General features: G+C 42.0%; 1 protein-coding gene across 1 annotated transcript in view; it reads right to left on the bottom strand.

Annotated features, from left to right (window-relative positions):
* galnt1 (UDP-N-acetyl-alpha-D-galactosamine:polypeptide N-acetylgalactosaminyltransferase 1) overlaps positions 1–15,291 on the bottom strand; it is a 191,179-nt gene extending 175,888 nt beyond the window's left edge. The window contains exon 1 of the mRNA XM_034174910.1: positions 14,940–15,291. The gene's annotated coding sequence lies outside the window, so the exon portion shown is untranslated. The remainder of the gene's footprint in view (positions 1–14,939) is intronic.
* Between the last annotated feature and the right edge of the window lie 377 nt (positions 15,292–15,668).

Here is a 15,668-nt window from a genome sequence, read left to right on the forward strand (position 1 = left end):
CACAACAGGGGAACCAAACGTGAACGAAACAGTTTGTAGACTTTGCTTGAACACAATGGCAATGAAAATTGGAAATACAACCAACATGAAAATGCACCTTTAACATCACCATCCCATCCAGTTTTCCCAACTGGGAGGAAAAACCGCAAACAGGCAAGGAGAGACTTCACCTCCATGCATGACACAGGGCGTGATACTTAAACAGACGTGCAATAAGATATTTATTACTAGGGATGTGAATCGTACAACAACTCACAATTCAATTTGATTCCGATTCTTGGGGTGAAGATTCGATTCAGAATCGATTTTCGATTCAAAGAGCTCTGAGAAATAGTTATATTACATAAAAAATTTCTGTTTAAGAAAATGCAGCTTTACAAGGTTAATCAAGTGATTCTAGATGTAAACTTACTTATCTGCTTTGCTCGTTCGGAGTTGGCTGGCAGTTTAGCGAAGCGCTGGTCAGTAGTCGGCAGATACCGCTGCTCCCCTCTTTTAGCTCCGGGTGATGGCATAGCATGTGGGCTTGCGGATTTGAAGTGTTTCCGAAGTACTTGACTTTCATTTTGCAGATTTTGCACACTGCATAAGTCATGTCAAGCTCCTTCTTACGCAGCAAATAAAATCCAAAATGCGCCCAAATATTTGCCGGTGCTGGCTGAATTAGCTCTTCGTCCGCCATGCTAAGCTGCAGCTCACGAATGTTTGAAGCACACCGGACCCTCCCCTCGCGGGGACGCTGTAGTATGGAAGCCGTTGCCTGACAAACAGTACATGCAGCGAGTAAGCAAGAAAATGTTAAAAAAAATGCTTTTTAAAAATCGATTCTTGGACATTTTGGATCGATTCAGAATCATAATAAATAAGAATCACAATTCGGACATGAATCGATTTTTTCCGACACCCCTATTTATTACATATTACAACAAAAATAAAGAACAATAATCAACAAGAATCATGAATCATGTAGAACGAATACTGCAGGTAAATCATGTAAATATGTAAATTGTGGAATGTTCTTATGTCTCTCTATTAAGTCATGAGAGTCCTCTTCACTGATGTTGCACAACTTCAGTATGAGCCTCAATTAGTAGAATTCTAAAACTCTCTCACCTTGATCAGACATCTTGGTTGAATGAAATGATCTGGATCCTGTATCAGGATCCTGCACTTGTCACCAGGGTAACACAAAATGGGGATGTGTCATTTGTGGGGCCAAGAAAAGGGGGCTCCTGACTAGGGCTGAAACAATTAGTCAAGTAACTCAAATAATTCAATTACAAAAAATGTTCCAGGAAAATTCTGTGCCTCGAAGCTTTGTTTAAAGTTGTAGTACACATGCCAGGCATGTGTGTGGCACTGTAATGACCCCAGAAAAAATTAGAAAAAGACTACAGCATATGCACAGTTCGTGTAAGCGCTAATCCATTTAGCACAAAAGCTACATTTTTCCAACGTGACACAGAGAGTAAATAAAGCCTTTCAGTAGAAAGACGTTCCAGTTAAAGTAATGTGCTAATTTTTAAGGTTTTGTGAGCACATGCTGTTTCCAGCAGTGCATTATGGGTAGGATGATGTAATCTCTGTACAATCACGACAGGACAATTGCATTTCAGACACCCTGTTCAGGCTCCACGGACAACAGCATTAAACTCTAGTGCCTAAAACGCTTGTGAATATATTCTCTGGGTTTATAGACGTTGTTATTGTATTTGCATTTGTAAAATTCCACGCATTTTAAGTGTAGCAGACAGGGATTATCTGAAACTTTGTTTTCAAGGCCTCTACTGCCATCTACTGGCCAGTAGTGTTCATGGCAGTATTCGCCCTAAGTACTAAGCGTCTGGGCACCAAATCAACTTTTTGGCTTTGCAAATGGATTTTTTTTTTTTTTACAAATGATGTTTAAAAACAAAACAACAGCAAAAAATAAAATAAAATAACATTACAAGACAGCTCTGCGGTGTTTGCACAGGCACAGTGTGAGCGGTTAGATGCTTGTAGCTCTTCAGCAGCAGGATACCCTCACGACGGCCAACCACAATAATATCAAACAGGTTTGATTTTCATTGGACCGTACGATCGGCGATCAGGAGGTGGTCCTGAGATGTTAAACGCAGCTTGTTACCTCATGTACACTGCACGATGCAGGATGCGCGATTAACCTGAAACTCGGTCCAAAAAATTCCTGCATGAAAAATCATCGCGCACAGAGTAAAGCACGTTTTACAACATCATAAAACGTGCGCACATTCTCTCTACATGCAAAACATTTTGCGATGACACTTCCAGGGCTCCGTAAAAATGCCTGTTTTTACAAATAAAAAAATGGAATATTTTACAAAAGCACATTTATCTGTAAACACCAACACACGACAGACGTCACATTAACGTGTTGGTTTACATAATGAATGACTGAACCAATCAGTCTTTAGCAGAGGCACTTTTACCCAGAATCCTTTGCAATCTGTCTGTGTTTGTTACAAAACCTCAGAATTAGTGCATTATTCAACATTAAAAGATATATGTTATATTTTAAGTTTGTACAAATGACAGAATTGACATTAATGGAGTTATTCTATCGGTATTAATGTTATTTGTAAATCAAAACCATAAGTCAGCATGACTTTATTTTTCAAGACCTCTACCTGACCGGAGCTTTGTGACTGATAGAGAGTTGGCTTTATGGCTGCTTTCAGAGTGCCTCTACTGGGAGATCTGTAGTGAACAAGTGCTTCCAGCAGGGGCAGAATGTTCAAAGACAAAAGTGTGGTCTCATTGTTTGGGTCTGAAGCTATTGTGCCATTAAAACTTAAATTCGTTTTATTAGTGGTTGTAAATGTACCAGAGACAATATTGGAATTTATCTGTTGTTATCAGTTATCTGAAACTTCCGATACATTTTTGGGTGGTTTATTGTTTTATCTTTATCAAAGATAACTTTTCAGTTATCTGATTATCTGTTATCGAAGTTAATTTTTTTTGGTTATCTGTGCCCACCACTGTGTGTATATATACAAGGTCTATTAGAAAAGTATCCGACCTTATTATTTTTTTCAAAAGCCATATGGATTTGAATCACGTGTGATTGCATCAGACAAGCTTGAACCCTCGTGCACATGCGTGAGTTTTTCCACGCCTGTCAGTTGTGTCATTTGCCTGTGAGCAGGCTTTGAGTGAGGAGTGGTCCACCCCTCTCGTCATTGTTTCATTGCCAGGAAATGGCGGAATGATTTGGGCTTTTTTTTCCATCAGAATTTTTTCAGAAACTGTTAGAGACTGGCAGCTGGAAACCATTAGAAAAATTTATCTGGCTTTTGGTGAAAATGTTACGGGCTTGGTGCAGAATAAGGAGTGTTACTGTCGCTTTAAGGACGGCCCCCAGCGGCTGTGGGGCGCGCAGCGCTCCGATGCCGCCATCGACAGGCTGAACGACCATTTCATTTCTAAACGGATGGCTGTCTGGATCCGTGACCATCGCGTGCCATTTCTCTGGTTATCACAAGAGCTGGACATCAACCATTTTCCGGCAGATTTCACTTTTAACAAGAGATTTTGTCACGGAAAGCCGAGCGGAGGCTTCGCACGTCACGATGGATTCGCTACTGGAGCGAGACAAAACCACCTCTGTTTTGGTCTCACAGGACGGCTTTGAGGTGGCATTCAGACAGCTGTCGGTGGTTTTTCCATCGAGTGATTATCCGAGAAATTGTGGATGTGCCTGGACATGCCAGAACATGTCCCATGAGGCTTCATCACGGCGCTGCTTTGCGCCATGAGGCACGGCCGCGAAGCCTCCGCTCCTCTTTCCATGACAAAAACTCCTGTAACAGTGGAATGTGCCGTTCATTTCCAAACTGGACGCTGTGTTTTATCTGGGACGTTGTCTGACTAGCACAGGAATTGTGGAAAGACGTGGACATCAGCACTTTTTCGGAACATTGAAACAGACGTGCGGAGGAATTCCGCGCGACGCGGCGGTGCCGCATGGCGCAAAGCAACGCCGTGATGAAGCCTCACGGGACATGTTCTGGCATGTCCAGGCACATCCACAATTTCTCGGATAATCACTCGATGGAAAAACCACCAACAGCTGTCTGAACGCCATCTCAAAGCCGTCCTGTGAGACCAAAACGGAGGTGGTTTTTCCTGCATGTATGTATTTATTTATTTATGTATGTTCATTGTTAGTTGATTTTATATTTTCTGTTGTGTTTCTATTCAGGTTCTTTTTGTCTCTTTCTCTAAAATTGTATATAATAGCTAATCATTAGATTATTAACATATAAACAAAAATAAATTTAAAAAATATTACAATTTGTAATACATTTGACTCTTTTACAACAACAAACGCTTGACAGCTGCAACTGCTTAATGCTAACTTAACATTGAAAATGTCATAGACATGCTAACGTGTTAGCATCTGTCCCGTTTTTAAGTTATAAAATACATCTATCAACTGTTTCAGAAGACCATAACAGGTCAGTTTAACATAAAAAAAGGTAAATAATACTCACAGCCATATGCTCTTTAGGGTTTTAGCGGTGGAAAATTAAGATAAGCAAAAGAAAAAAAATGAATCAGCGAAGCAATGATCGAAGCACTGCTTCGATATGCGAGTCACTGCTTTGACTGGTTCAAGGTTCAAAGCAAAGCCGCACTGCAGGAAAGTTGCTTACAGACCCGCTGCAGGGTCTGTAATGAATGTAGAGAAATTATAATTTCCTGACAAACACCCCCCAAAACAACGGCCACTCTGAAGGACCAATAAGGGAATCGTTAAGTGAAAAGGTTATTGATGTCGGTGGATCTAATCATTTCTTAACGATACCCGAAAGGAACCGGTTCTCGATACCCATTCCTAATTGTAAACACCCCCTTTTCTACTTTTTTTTTACTAATAGCCCAATTTCATAGCCTTAAGAGTGTGCATATCATGAATGCTTGGTCTTGTGAGAATCTACTGAATCTACTGGTACCTTGTTTCCCATGTAACAATAAGAAATATACTCAAAACCTGGATTAATCTTTTTAGTCACATAGCACTACTATTATTCTGAACACTACTGTGTGTATATATATATATATATACACATATATATATATATATATATATACATATACATACATACATACACATATACATACACACACAAACACACACTCTCAACAAAAATATAAACGCAACACTTTTGGTTTTGCTCCCATTTTGTATGAGATGAACTCAAAGATCTAAAACTTTTTCCACACACACAATATCACCATTTCCCTCAAATATTGTTCACAAACCAGTCTAAATCTGTGATAGTGAGCACTTCTTTGCTGAGATAATCCATCCCACCTCACAGGTGTGCCATATCAAGATGCTGATTAGACACCATGATTAGTGCACAGGTGTGCCTTAGACTGCCCACAATAAAAGGCCACTCTGAAAGGTGCAGTTTTATCACACAGCACAATGCCACAGATGTGGCAAGATTTGAGGGAGCGTGCAATTGGCATGCTGACAGCAGGAATGTCAACCAGAGCTGTTGCTCATGTATTGAATGTTCATTTCTCTACCATAAGCCGTCTCCAAAGGCGTTTCAGAGAATTTGGCAGTACATCCAACCAGCCTCACAACCGCAGGCCACGTGTAACCATACCAGCCCAGGACCTCCACATCCAGCATGTTCACCTCCAAGATTGTCTGAGACCAGCCACTTGGACAGCTGCTGAAACAATTGGTTTGCATAACCAAAGAATTTCTGCACAAACTGTCAGAAACCGTCTCAGGGAAGCTCATCTGCATGCTCGTCGTCCTCATCGGGGTCTCGACCTGACTCCAGTTCGTCGTCATAACCGACCTGAGTGGGCAAATGCTCACATTCACTGGCATTTGGCACATTGGAGAGGTGTTCTCTTCATGGATGAATCCTGGTTCACACTGTCCAGGGCAGATGGCAGACAGCGTGTGTGGCGTCGTGTGGGTGAGCGGTTTTCTGATGTCAATGTTGTGGATCGAGTGGCCCATGGTGGCAGTGGGGTTATGGTATGGGCAGGTGTCTGTTATGGACGAAGAACACAGGTGCATTTTATTGATGGCATTTTTAATGCACAGAGATACCGTGACGAGATCCTGAGGCCCATTGTTGTGCCATACATCCAAGAACATCACCTCATGTTGCAGCAGGATAATGCACTGCCCCATGTTGCAAGGATCTGTACACATTTCTGGGAGCTGAAAATGTCCCATTTCTTGCATGGCCGGCATACTCACCGGACATGTCACCCATTGAGCATGTTTGGGATGCTCTGGACCGGCGTATACGACAGCGTGTACCAGTTCCTGCCAATATCCAGCAACTTCGCACAGCCATTGAAGAGGAGTGGACCACCATTCCACAGGCCACAATTGACAACCTGATCAACTCTATGCGAATGAGATGTGTTGCACTGCATGAGGCAAATGGTGGTCACACCAGATACTGACTGGTATCCCCCCCAATAAAACATAACTGCACCTTTCAGAGTGGCCTTTTATTGTGGACAGTCAAAGGCACACCTGTGCACTAATCATGGTGTCTAATCAGCATCTTGGTATGGCACACCTGTGAGGTGGGATGGATTATGTCAGCAAAGGAGAAGTGCTCACTATCACAGATTTAGACTGGTTTGTGAACAATATTTGAAGGAAATGGTGATATTGTGTATGTAGAAAAAGTTTTAGATCTTTGAGTTCATCTCATACAAAATGGGAGCAAAACCAAAAGTGTTGCGTTTATATTTTTGTTGAGTATATATATATATATATATATATATATATACACAAAACCCCAATTCCAATGAAGTTGGGACGTTGTGTGACATGTAAATAAAAACAGAATACAATGACTTACAAATCGTCTTCAACCTATAATCAACTTTATTATATAGTATGTGATTTTGCCAACTTCTAATTGGCCCATTCACCACTTTCTGAGCTGTACCACATGCCGTGTTGACTGCTGGTGGAGCCGAGTACACCTCGCATGCAGCGTTGCGCTAGCCAATCGAGTGACGACTTCTATCGATAACGACCAATCAGATAACGCGATACAATGCCTACTTTGGCCCGCTTCGAGTTGCATCGTGCGTCGTCATGACGACGCCGTGTACACAATGCAGTAAAAGCTAAGGGCACAGAAAAAAACACTGCTGGCTGCAGCTGCTCCTCGGTCTTCTCTCACAAATGTGTTTAAATACAGTCCATAAAAGTCGTGCTCACAGACCGACTGCCAGAGACAGGTCATGTCCACATCAAGTATAACTCCATAATCTCCACATTTACTTACAGACGGTTTGTTCACGCGCGTGCACACGTGCATCTCGCGCACGCATCTGGTGGTCAAAGTAGGAAAGATAAACTATAACAGAACTCAGAGCGCAGAACTGCAGCTCAGCAAAAGAACAAATATAAAGTAGAAGATAAATCAGAGTGCACAGTCTGGCTGCAGCGCGCACCTGACGCAGACATTCCTGTGCCGTCATGACACCACAGGAAGCTCGAGGCAGCCCCGGCGTGAAAGGGGCTTTAGAGATTGTGCTCATGAAGTATTTTGGACCTGTTGGTGCAGTATGACAGTAATAATAAATAGCTGAAACTTGAGATTGATTTTTCAGTTTTCGAATGTTTGACAAACTCCCAATTTTCTTGTTTACCATATAATAAAACAGTTATAGACTTTTGATTTTGGTGTACCCGTGATTATGCGTACCTGGTCAGGATGGGGTTCACCGAGGCCTTGACCAAGTCCGCATAACTACGGGTACACCTAATCAAAAGTCTATAATTGTATAGAATACACCACACAAAGACAAGATGTTTAATGTTCAAACTGATAGACTTTTTTGTTTTTCTGCAAATATCTGCTCATTTTGAAATGGATGCCTGCAACACATTTCAAAAAAAGCTGGGACAGGGGCAACAAAAGAATGGGAAAGTTGATGAATGCTCAAAGAACACCTGTTTGGAACATTCCACAGGTGAGCAGGTTAATTGGAAACAGGTGAGTGTCATGATTGAGTATAAAAGGAGCATCCCCAAAAGGCTCAGCTGTTCACAAGCAAAGATGGGGCAAGGATCACCACTTTGTGAACAACTGCATGAAAAAAATAGTCCAACAGTTTCAGAACAATGTTTCCCAACGTTCAACTGAAAGGAATTTAGGGATTCCTGTTGTGTGGGCCGCTGAAGAGGAGGTACTGCTGGCCCACCACCACCAGATGGCGCCCTGCTTGGAGTGCGGGCTTCAAGCACGAGAGGGCGCCGGAGCCACTGGGAGTGACAGCTGTCACTCTTCATCAGCACCAGTTGTCACTCAGTCAACTCATCACCATCTCCATAAAGGCCGGACTGCGACTCCACCTCCTCGCCGAGAAATCAACTACCATTCAGGTAACTTCTCTGCTGACTTACATTAAGTAATAATCTGAACTTCTTTGCAGCCGTTTTCCTGTGGTGTGTCCTTATCTGTGGGATTGGCGTTTGGTGTGGACTGTGACTGCTTCGCCTCACACCCCAAACCAGATAAGTGGTTAAACAGGAGCTGCACGAGCGTGTGATTGGAGGTGGAGGTGCTGCCTCCTTAAAGAACACAGACTGTGGGATTACTGAGTGTGCGAACTCACACTCATCAGTACTGTTTCTGTTCTCTGCCAGCAGTACCGGGTCTGACTGCTGAAGACAGTGGCCACCTGGGGCGCAGGGCTTGGCGGCTCCGGTGTTCTTCAGGTCCGTTGGTGGTGGAAGCTGTGTGGGATCCGGCTCTTCTCTCACCAGACGTCTTCTATCTTTGAGCCTGCCCACACGTCACCTTGTGTATAATTGACATTCCACCATATTGTTTTTGTCTGTACTTCGTTGTGCGATTCACAACATTAAATTGTTACTTTTTGGCTTATCCATTGTCCGTTCATTAACGCCCCCTGTTGTGGGTCCGTGTCATGACACTTTCACAACAATTCCATCAGCTACAGTCCATAATATAATCAGAAGTTTCAGAGAATCTGAAGAACTTTCTACACATAAGCGGCAAAGCCGAAAACCAACATTGAAAGCCCGTGACTTTCAATCCCTCAGGCGGTACTGCATTAAAAGCCGACATCATTGTATAAACTATCTTACCATGTGGGCTCAGAAACACTTCAGAAAACCATTGTCAGTTAACACAGTTCGTCGCTACATCAACAAGTGCAAGTTATAACTCTACCATGCAAAGCGAAAGCCATACATGGTACAATATCCAGAAACGCCGCCGCCTTCTCTTGCCCCAAGCTCATTTGAAATGGACAGATGCAAAGTGGAAAAGTGTGGTGTGGTCTGATGAGTCCACATTTCAAATTGTTTTTGGAAATTATGGACATTGTGTCCTCCGGACAAAAGAGGAAAAAGTCCATCCAGACTGTTACCAGCACAAACTTCAAAAGCCAGCATCTGTGACGGTATGGGGGTGTGTTAGTGCCCATGGCATGGGCAACTTACACATCTCTGATGGGACCATCAATGCTGAAAGGTACATCCAGGTTTTGGAGCAACACAAGCAACGTCTTTTTCAGGGACGTCCCTGCTTATTTCAGCAAGACAATGACAAGCCACATTCTGCACATCTTACAACAGCGTGGCTTCGTAGTAAAAGAGTGCAGGTACTAGACTGGCCTGCCTGCAGCCCAGACCTGTCGCCCACTGGAAATGTGTGGCACATTATGAAGCGCAAAATACAACAATGGAGACCCTGGACTGTTGAACAACTGAAGTCGCACATCATGCAAGAATGGGATAGAATTCCACCAACAAAGCTTCAATAATTAAGCCTGGGTCCCACCGAATAATGAGCCAGACAGCATGTTTTCTTTGCTACGCGAGGGTTTCTTCAACTATTGTGGGAGAATAGTGACTCTGAGAGGCATTATCTTCAGTTAACGAGGCTCCTCTCTGAGCGTGGCGCTAATTTCAAGATGTTCAAAATTTAGCATCAACAGCATGGGGCAGTTTGTGTATGAGGTACTACGATGACTTAGATGCATGTGCGTGGTGCTTACGAGGCTGCTAAAAGCCCATTATCCGTGCGCCTGGCAGCTACGCAGGACCTGAGAGGCTATTTTTGGAGCAGCTGCCCTCTTGCGCACAAAATTCCATCTGCTCTGTGCGCTGGACGCTGTATATAAAATAATTATTTTGTAGCGGATTAATCATTTTCTGCCAAACCTTGGATGCTGAAAACACCTCTAATCGCTTCTGGAATCACAGAGGACTGTTTCATCTGGACCCTTTTTCCCTCTCTTTCCTGCTCCATGTGGAATGCATTTTGGAACAGCTTAAGGTAACTATTTTTTAATGTTTTTATAGCTTGACAAAACAGTTCCTAGCTGTTAAGGTATGTCTATGGCTGATTTAATATCTTGTTAATGGATCACATGAGCTCCGCTGTGTGTGCACACTGTGCACTGAGGCAGTGACTCATCACGCTCCAAAGGAGCATTTAGGCAGAACGCCAGCTCACAAAAGAGTGATTTTTCAGTTAATAATGGACAAACACAAAGTTCAAATTTGGATGACTGTATGAAAGTGGCTGTGTGTTTAAAGCCACAGAAGAAATAACTCCCGTGAAGCCGCAAAAAACAGCGAAGAGCTGTGCAGCAACACAGAAGGAGAGCGTGCAAAATACTGATTTTGAACACAAAGTTAAAAGTTGCATCACGGTGACTTTTAAGCTGTGGAAGAAATAAAGATTTTTTTTTTAAAGTGATTCACATGAGTTGCGGCCGCAGGTGTATATAATTAAAGCGACCACGTCGTGTATGCAGAACGGCAGCACGTGCACAAAAGAGTGATTTTGCAGAAATAAACAGTCAAACACAAAGCTAAAAGTGGGCTCACAGTGTAAAAATGACTGTTTAAAGCCAGGGAAAAAATAAAGCGAGCAAGCCGCGGAGCCAGCGAGGAGCACATAGGCGGCTGTCCAGGAACCCTTGGTTTGGTTGTAGCTGGTCTGGTGCAATGCAAATCAAATCAATTTTATTTATATAGCGCCAAATCACAACAAACAGTTGCCCCAAGGCACTTTATATTGTAAGGCAAAAGCCATACAATAATTACAGAAAATCCCCAACGGTCAAAACAACCCCCTACAAGCAAGCACTTGGCGACAGTGGGAAGGAAAACTCCCTTTTAACAGGAAGAAACCTCCAGCAGAACCAGGCTCAGGGAGGGGCAGTCTTCGGCTGGGACTGGTTGGGGCTGAGGGGAGAGAATCAGGAAAAAGACATGCTGTGGAAGAGAGCAGAGATCAATCACCAATGATTAAAAGCAGAGTGGTGCATACAGAGCAAAAAGAGGTGAATAAAAAGAAACACTGGGTGCATCATGGGAAACCCCCCAGCAGTCTAAGTCTATAGCAGCATAACTAAGGGATGGTTCAGGGTCACCTGATCCAGCCCTAACTATAAGCTTTTTCAAAAAGGAAAGTTTTAAGCTTAATCTTAAAAGTAGAGAGGGTGTCTGTCTCCCTAATCTGAATTGGGAGCTGGTTCCACAGGAGAGGAGTCTGAAAGCTGAAGGCTCTGCCTCCCATTCTACTCTTACAAACCCTAGGAACTACAAGTAAGCCTGCAGTCTGAGAGCGAAGCGCTCTATTGGGGTGATATGGTACTATGAGGTCCCTAAGATAAGATGGGACCTGATTATTCAAAACCTTATAAGTAAGAAGAAGAATTTTAAATTCTATTCTGGAATTAACAGGAAGCCAATGAAGAGAAGCCAATATGGGTGAAATATGCTCTCTCCTTCTAGTCCCTGTCAGTACTCTAGCTGCAGCATTTTGAATTAACTGAAGGCTTTTCAGGAAACTTTTAGGACAACCTGATAATAATGAATTACAATACTCCAGCCTAGAAGAAATAACTGCATGAATTAGCTTTTCAGCATCACTCTGAGACAAGACCTTTCTAATTTTAGAGATATTGCGCAAATGCAAAAAAGCAGTCCTACATATTTGGACTGCAATGCAGGTGGACAGCAACCTGGCACACAGCGCACAACCGCGGGTCTGTACTGGAGCGTCTATTTTTGGACTGCGTTTTAAAAAAAATGTGACATCTTTAAATGCTGCTGTGAATTGAAAACACAAACTTTAAAAGGGACCAGGTGTGGGAGGGATGAAGGTTTGGACCAAACCCATGGCTAAATGTGTGCCAACATCGCGCTATCATGGCGCTATCACTGCACTAGGTGGCTTAGAGTGGCTGATGCGAGCCATTCAAGGCTCTAATGACAGGTCGGTAGTGGCTCACTCAAGGCTGCTACAAGGCACATGCGGGGTACAGAGAGGCACATAGAGGCACCTTAGTAGCGGATACGTGATAGATGAAAACGTGGGTCATTTTTCGAATAATCGCTGACACACCCATGCGTGGCTCATTATTTATGGTTTATTATTCGGTGGGACTCAGCCTTTAGTGTCCTCAGTTTCCAAACGCTTATTGAGCGTTGTTAGAAGGAAAGGTGATGTAACTCAGTGGTAAACATATCACTGTCCCAGCTTTTTTGAAACATGTTGAAGGCATCCATTTCAAAATGAGCAAATATTTGCACAACAACAATAAAGTTTATCAGTTTGAACATTAAATATATTGTCTTTGTGGTGTATTCAATTGAATATAGGTTGAAGAGGATTTGCAAATCATTGTATTCTGTTTTTATTTACATTTTACACAACATCCCAACTTCACTGAAATTGGGGAGGGAGAGATAGAGATAACAGTGAAGGGTTTTATTTTGTTTTAGCAATGTGTGAGTACACTGCATTAATGTGTTTTTATTGTTTTTTTTTAATAACATTACCAATATAATGTTACAACAACACCATATAAATTCTTTTGAGTTTGTTTAATAACTAATATTTTTTCTTTAATTAAAATCTGCATAATTAATAGGGGATGACTGATATGGGTTTTTCAGGGCTAAAGACCAGAAAGCAGTGATTCATATTTCAAATAGTGTGGTATGGGTAATGCACCATTTTCTCCATGTGATGGGTCCTTCTCAATTCAACCGAACTTATTTTTATAGATCCAAACAACAACATAAGTCACACCAAGGTACTTCACAAGGGTAAGGTCTTTGCTTACCAGATCCTTCTTTGACATCAACAGTCCCACTTCAAGCAGAATAAAATTAAATAAATAATTCGAAATTTGCAATACATTTTTTAATCCATTTGAAGAGCCACAACTTGAGCAAATCTCATGCAAATTTCCTTTCATTGTGTTAGGTTACATTTAATGTAATTTGATGTTATGCATAAGTTATAAACCATGTCTAAAAAGGTTAAAATCACAATATTAGATAAACATTGCACCCTTCTCGTAAACTTACAGTACTTTTAAATCAAGTGAGCAAAGAGGAGGTAGAGAATTGCCGTCAGCAACGGCGTTTTGCTATGGTCTGACAGAGTAAATTTATACTCTCTTTTTTAATTAAATGTTTTTGAATTAGATTAGATGTCTTGTCATTCCCGTTGAATGAAGTTACAGGCTTGGGCCCCAGCCAGACTGACTTTCAGAATTTTTCATTCTCATGTAGGACAAAAGCATTTATCCTAAAAAGGGAATAACTCATATTATTATTGTTCCCCTCACACCAAACAATCCTCATCTTTTTGAAAGAAAAAAAAAAAAAAGAGGAAGTTACACACTTACATAAGCTTTGCTCAATTTTTTTTTAGCTTTTCGTAATTTTGGAAAAGCTATTTTTATTCATCATTTACTGTTCATATTGCAATTTAATATAACGAAGTATTTTACGGATACCTTGTTTTCATTCAGGATCACAAGCAAGTTTATTTTCTTTTCCCATTAAGTTCTTTTTTAAATGGAAAACAAAGTAGTATTTGTCTTTCTTTTTTTTTTTACTGATCCAATCCACAGTTTAAAAACCGCATCCACTCCAAACTGTGGCTTTTCTGATCCGTGATACCCCTACCTATGATTATTTTAAATCTGTACAGTGTGACATTTTATGAGATTTATCACTTGTGCAAAATCAAACTTAAAACTGACAAAAAAATACACAAACCCAGACTGTTTCTAAGTTTCATTACAAACACAGCCTTAGAAAATGTCACATAATTTTAGTGCAAGTGCAACGATGCCAACGAAAGTCAACAAAAGTCCAGATTTTTTGTTTCGTTTGGGCTTCGTTGCCCTTCATTAAGTGCTGTGTCACTGGGCCATTTAGGAAGAGGGAAAAAACACCATTTCCCCCTATTTTTTCCTTCCCCTAACTGCCTTTTTAATTTTTGCCACTTCGTATCTTTTAGATGTTGGTATTTTTAATTTTAGAATTTTTTAAAACTGTAAACCAGTTTTTATGAAAAATAACTGAACGTAAGGTTGAAAGTTACTGTGGAATGTATGGTTATGACTTCTTAAATTAAAGGATTGACAAGCTATAGTTAGAAAATAGAGATCAACCGAAAAAAGTGTCTAACGCAATCGATTACAAGAATAATCGTTAACTGCAGACGTAACTGTGAAACATTCATTTGGCATCAGGCTGAGTCTCACATCGTTGTCTCGACTTATTTATGCAAATCATTGAAGGAAAGTCGATGCAGTCAAATGCGACAACTGAAAACATCACAATACAAACGACACATCTGTAATCTGAATTTATCCTTAGTAATGATTACGTGCGTAAGAGTTATGCTAAAGAGCATTTCAGGCTGGTTTTGGAGCTGATAAGTGAACCACATCACCCTTTGCTCGCCTGCTTCTGTCAACAGAAAGCCTCTGCCACAGCCCAGCAAACAGCGCCGACAAACAAACCCGACAGGCTCACTCACACACACACACACACACATCACGGGGAAAAAAAAAAAAAAAAAAAACAGCATTTACATATGAACGGTATAGTTACTTACCGAGAGTGACGGGGGCCCTCAATCCACCGCCGTGGCTGAAGATAGCGGCAGCTAGCCGAAGCGGAGCCCTGACGCCGCTACAGTGCAAAGTATCACGGCGGGCTAGCTAGCTTAGCGAGCTAACGATGGAGTGCGGTCCTCGTCGAGACGAACCGTAAACCAAGAAGCCGCCGCCAAGTTGTTTCTTGCTACAATATCGCCGTCCGGCGTCAGAAAGGGTCACCAGAAAAAACATCCATTAGCCATTAGCAGAGACCGTGAATATTACCGTGGGCTGAGTCGGACAGTAACGCTATGCAGTACGGTGAGTGTCTGCAGGCGGACTGTTACTGCTTCGACTGTCTGACTGACTGACTGCTGAAGGAGCTGCTTTGGCTTCTGATGTGCGACAGCATCACTGCTGCTCATCCTCCCTCAACCCGGAAGAAATCCTGTCGTTTAACGTCGTAAAATTGATCTGGATTTATCAGACTTATTGAGACTTTGTGACAAATACAAAGTGTTTTAAGGTGAACATGAGTGGGTTTAAGCATGGGCGTAGGAAGGATTTAAAGTGCAGTGGGGGGGGGGGCAGGCACCAAAATAAATAAATAAATGAAATAAATAAATTCATTCATTCATCTTCTACCGCTTAGTCCATTTAAGGGTCACAGGGGCCTGGAGCCTATCCCAGCAGCCATAGAGGGCGAGGCGGGGTACACCCAGGACAGGACGCCAGTAAGTGTAAAA

The sequence above is a fragment of the Thalassophryne amazonica genome, chromosome 7 (assembly GCF_902500255.1).
Source record: "Thalassophryne amazonica chromosome 7, fThaAma1.1, whole genome shotgun sequence".
Classification (NCBI taxonomy): Eukaryota; Metazoa; Chordata; class Actinopteri; order Batrachoidiformes; family Batrachoididae; genus Thalassophryne; species Thalassophryne amazonica.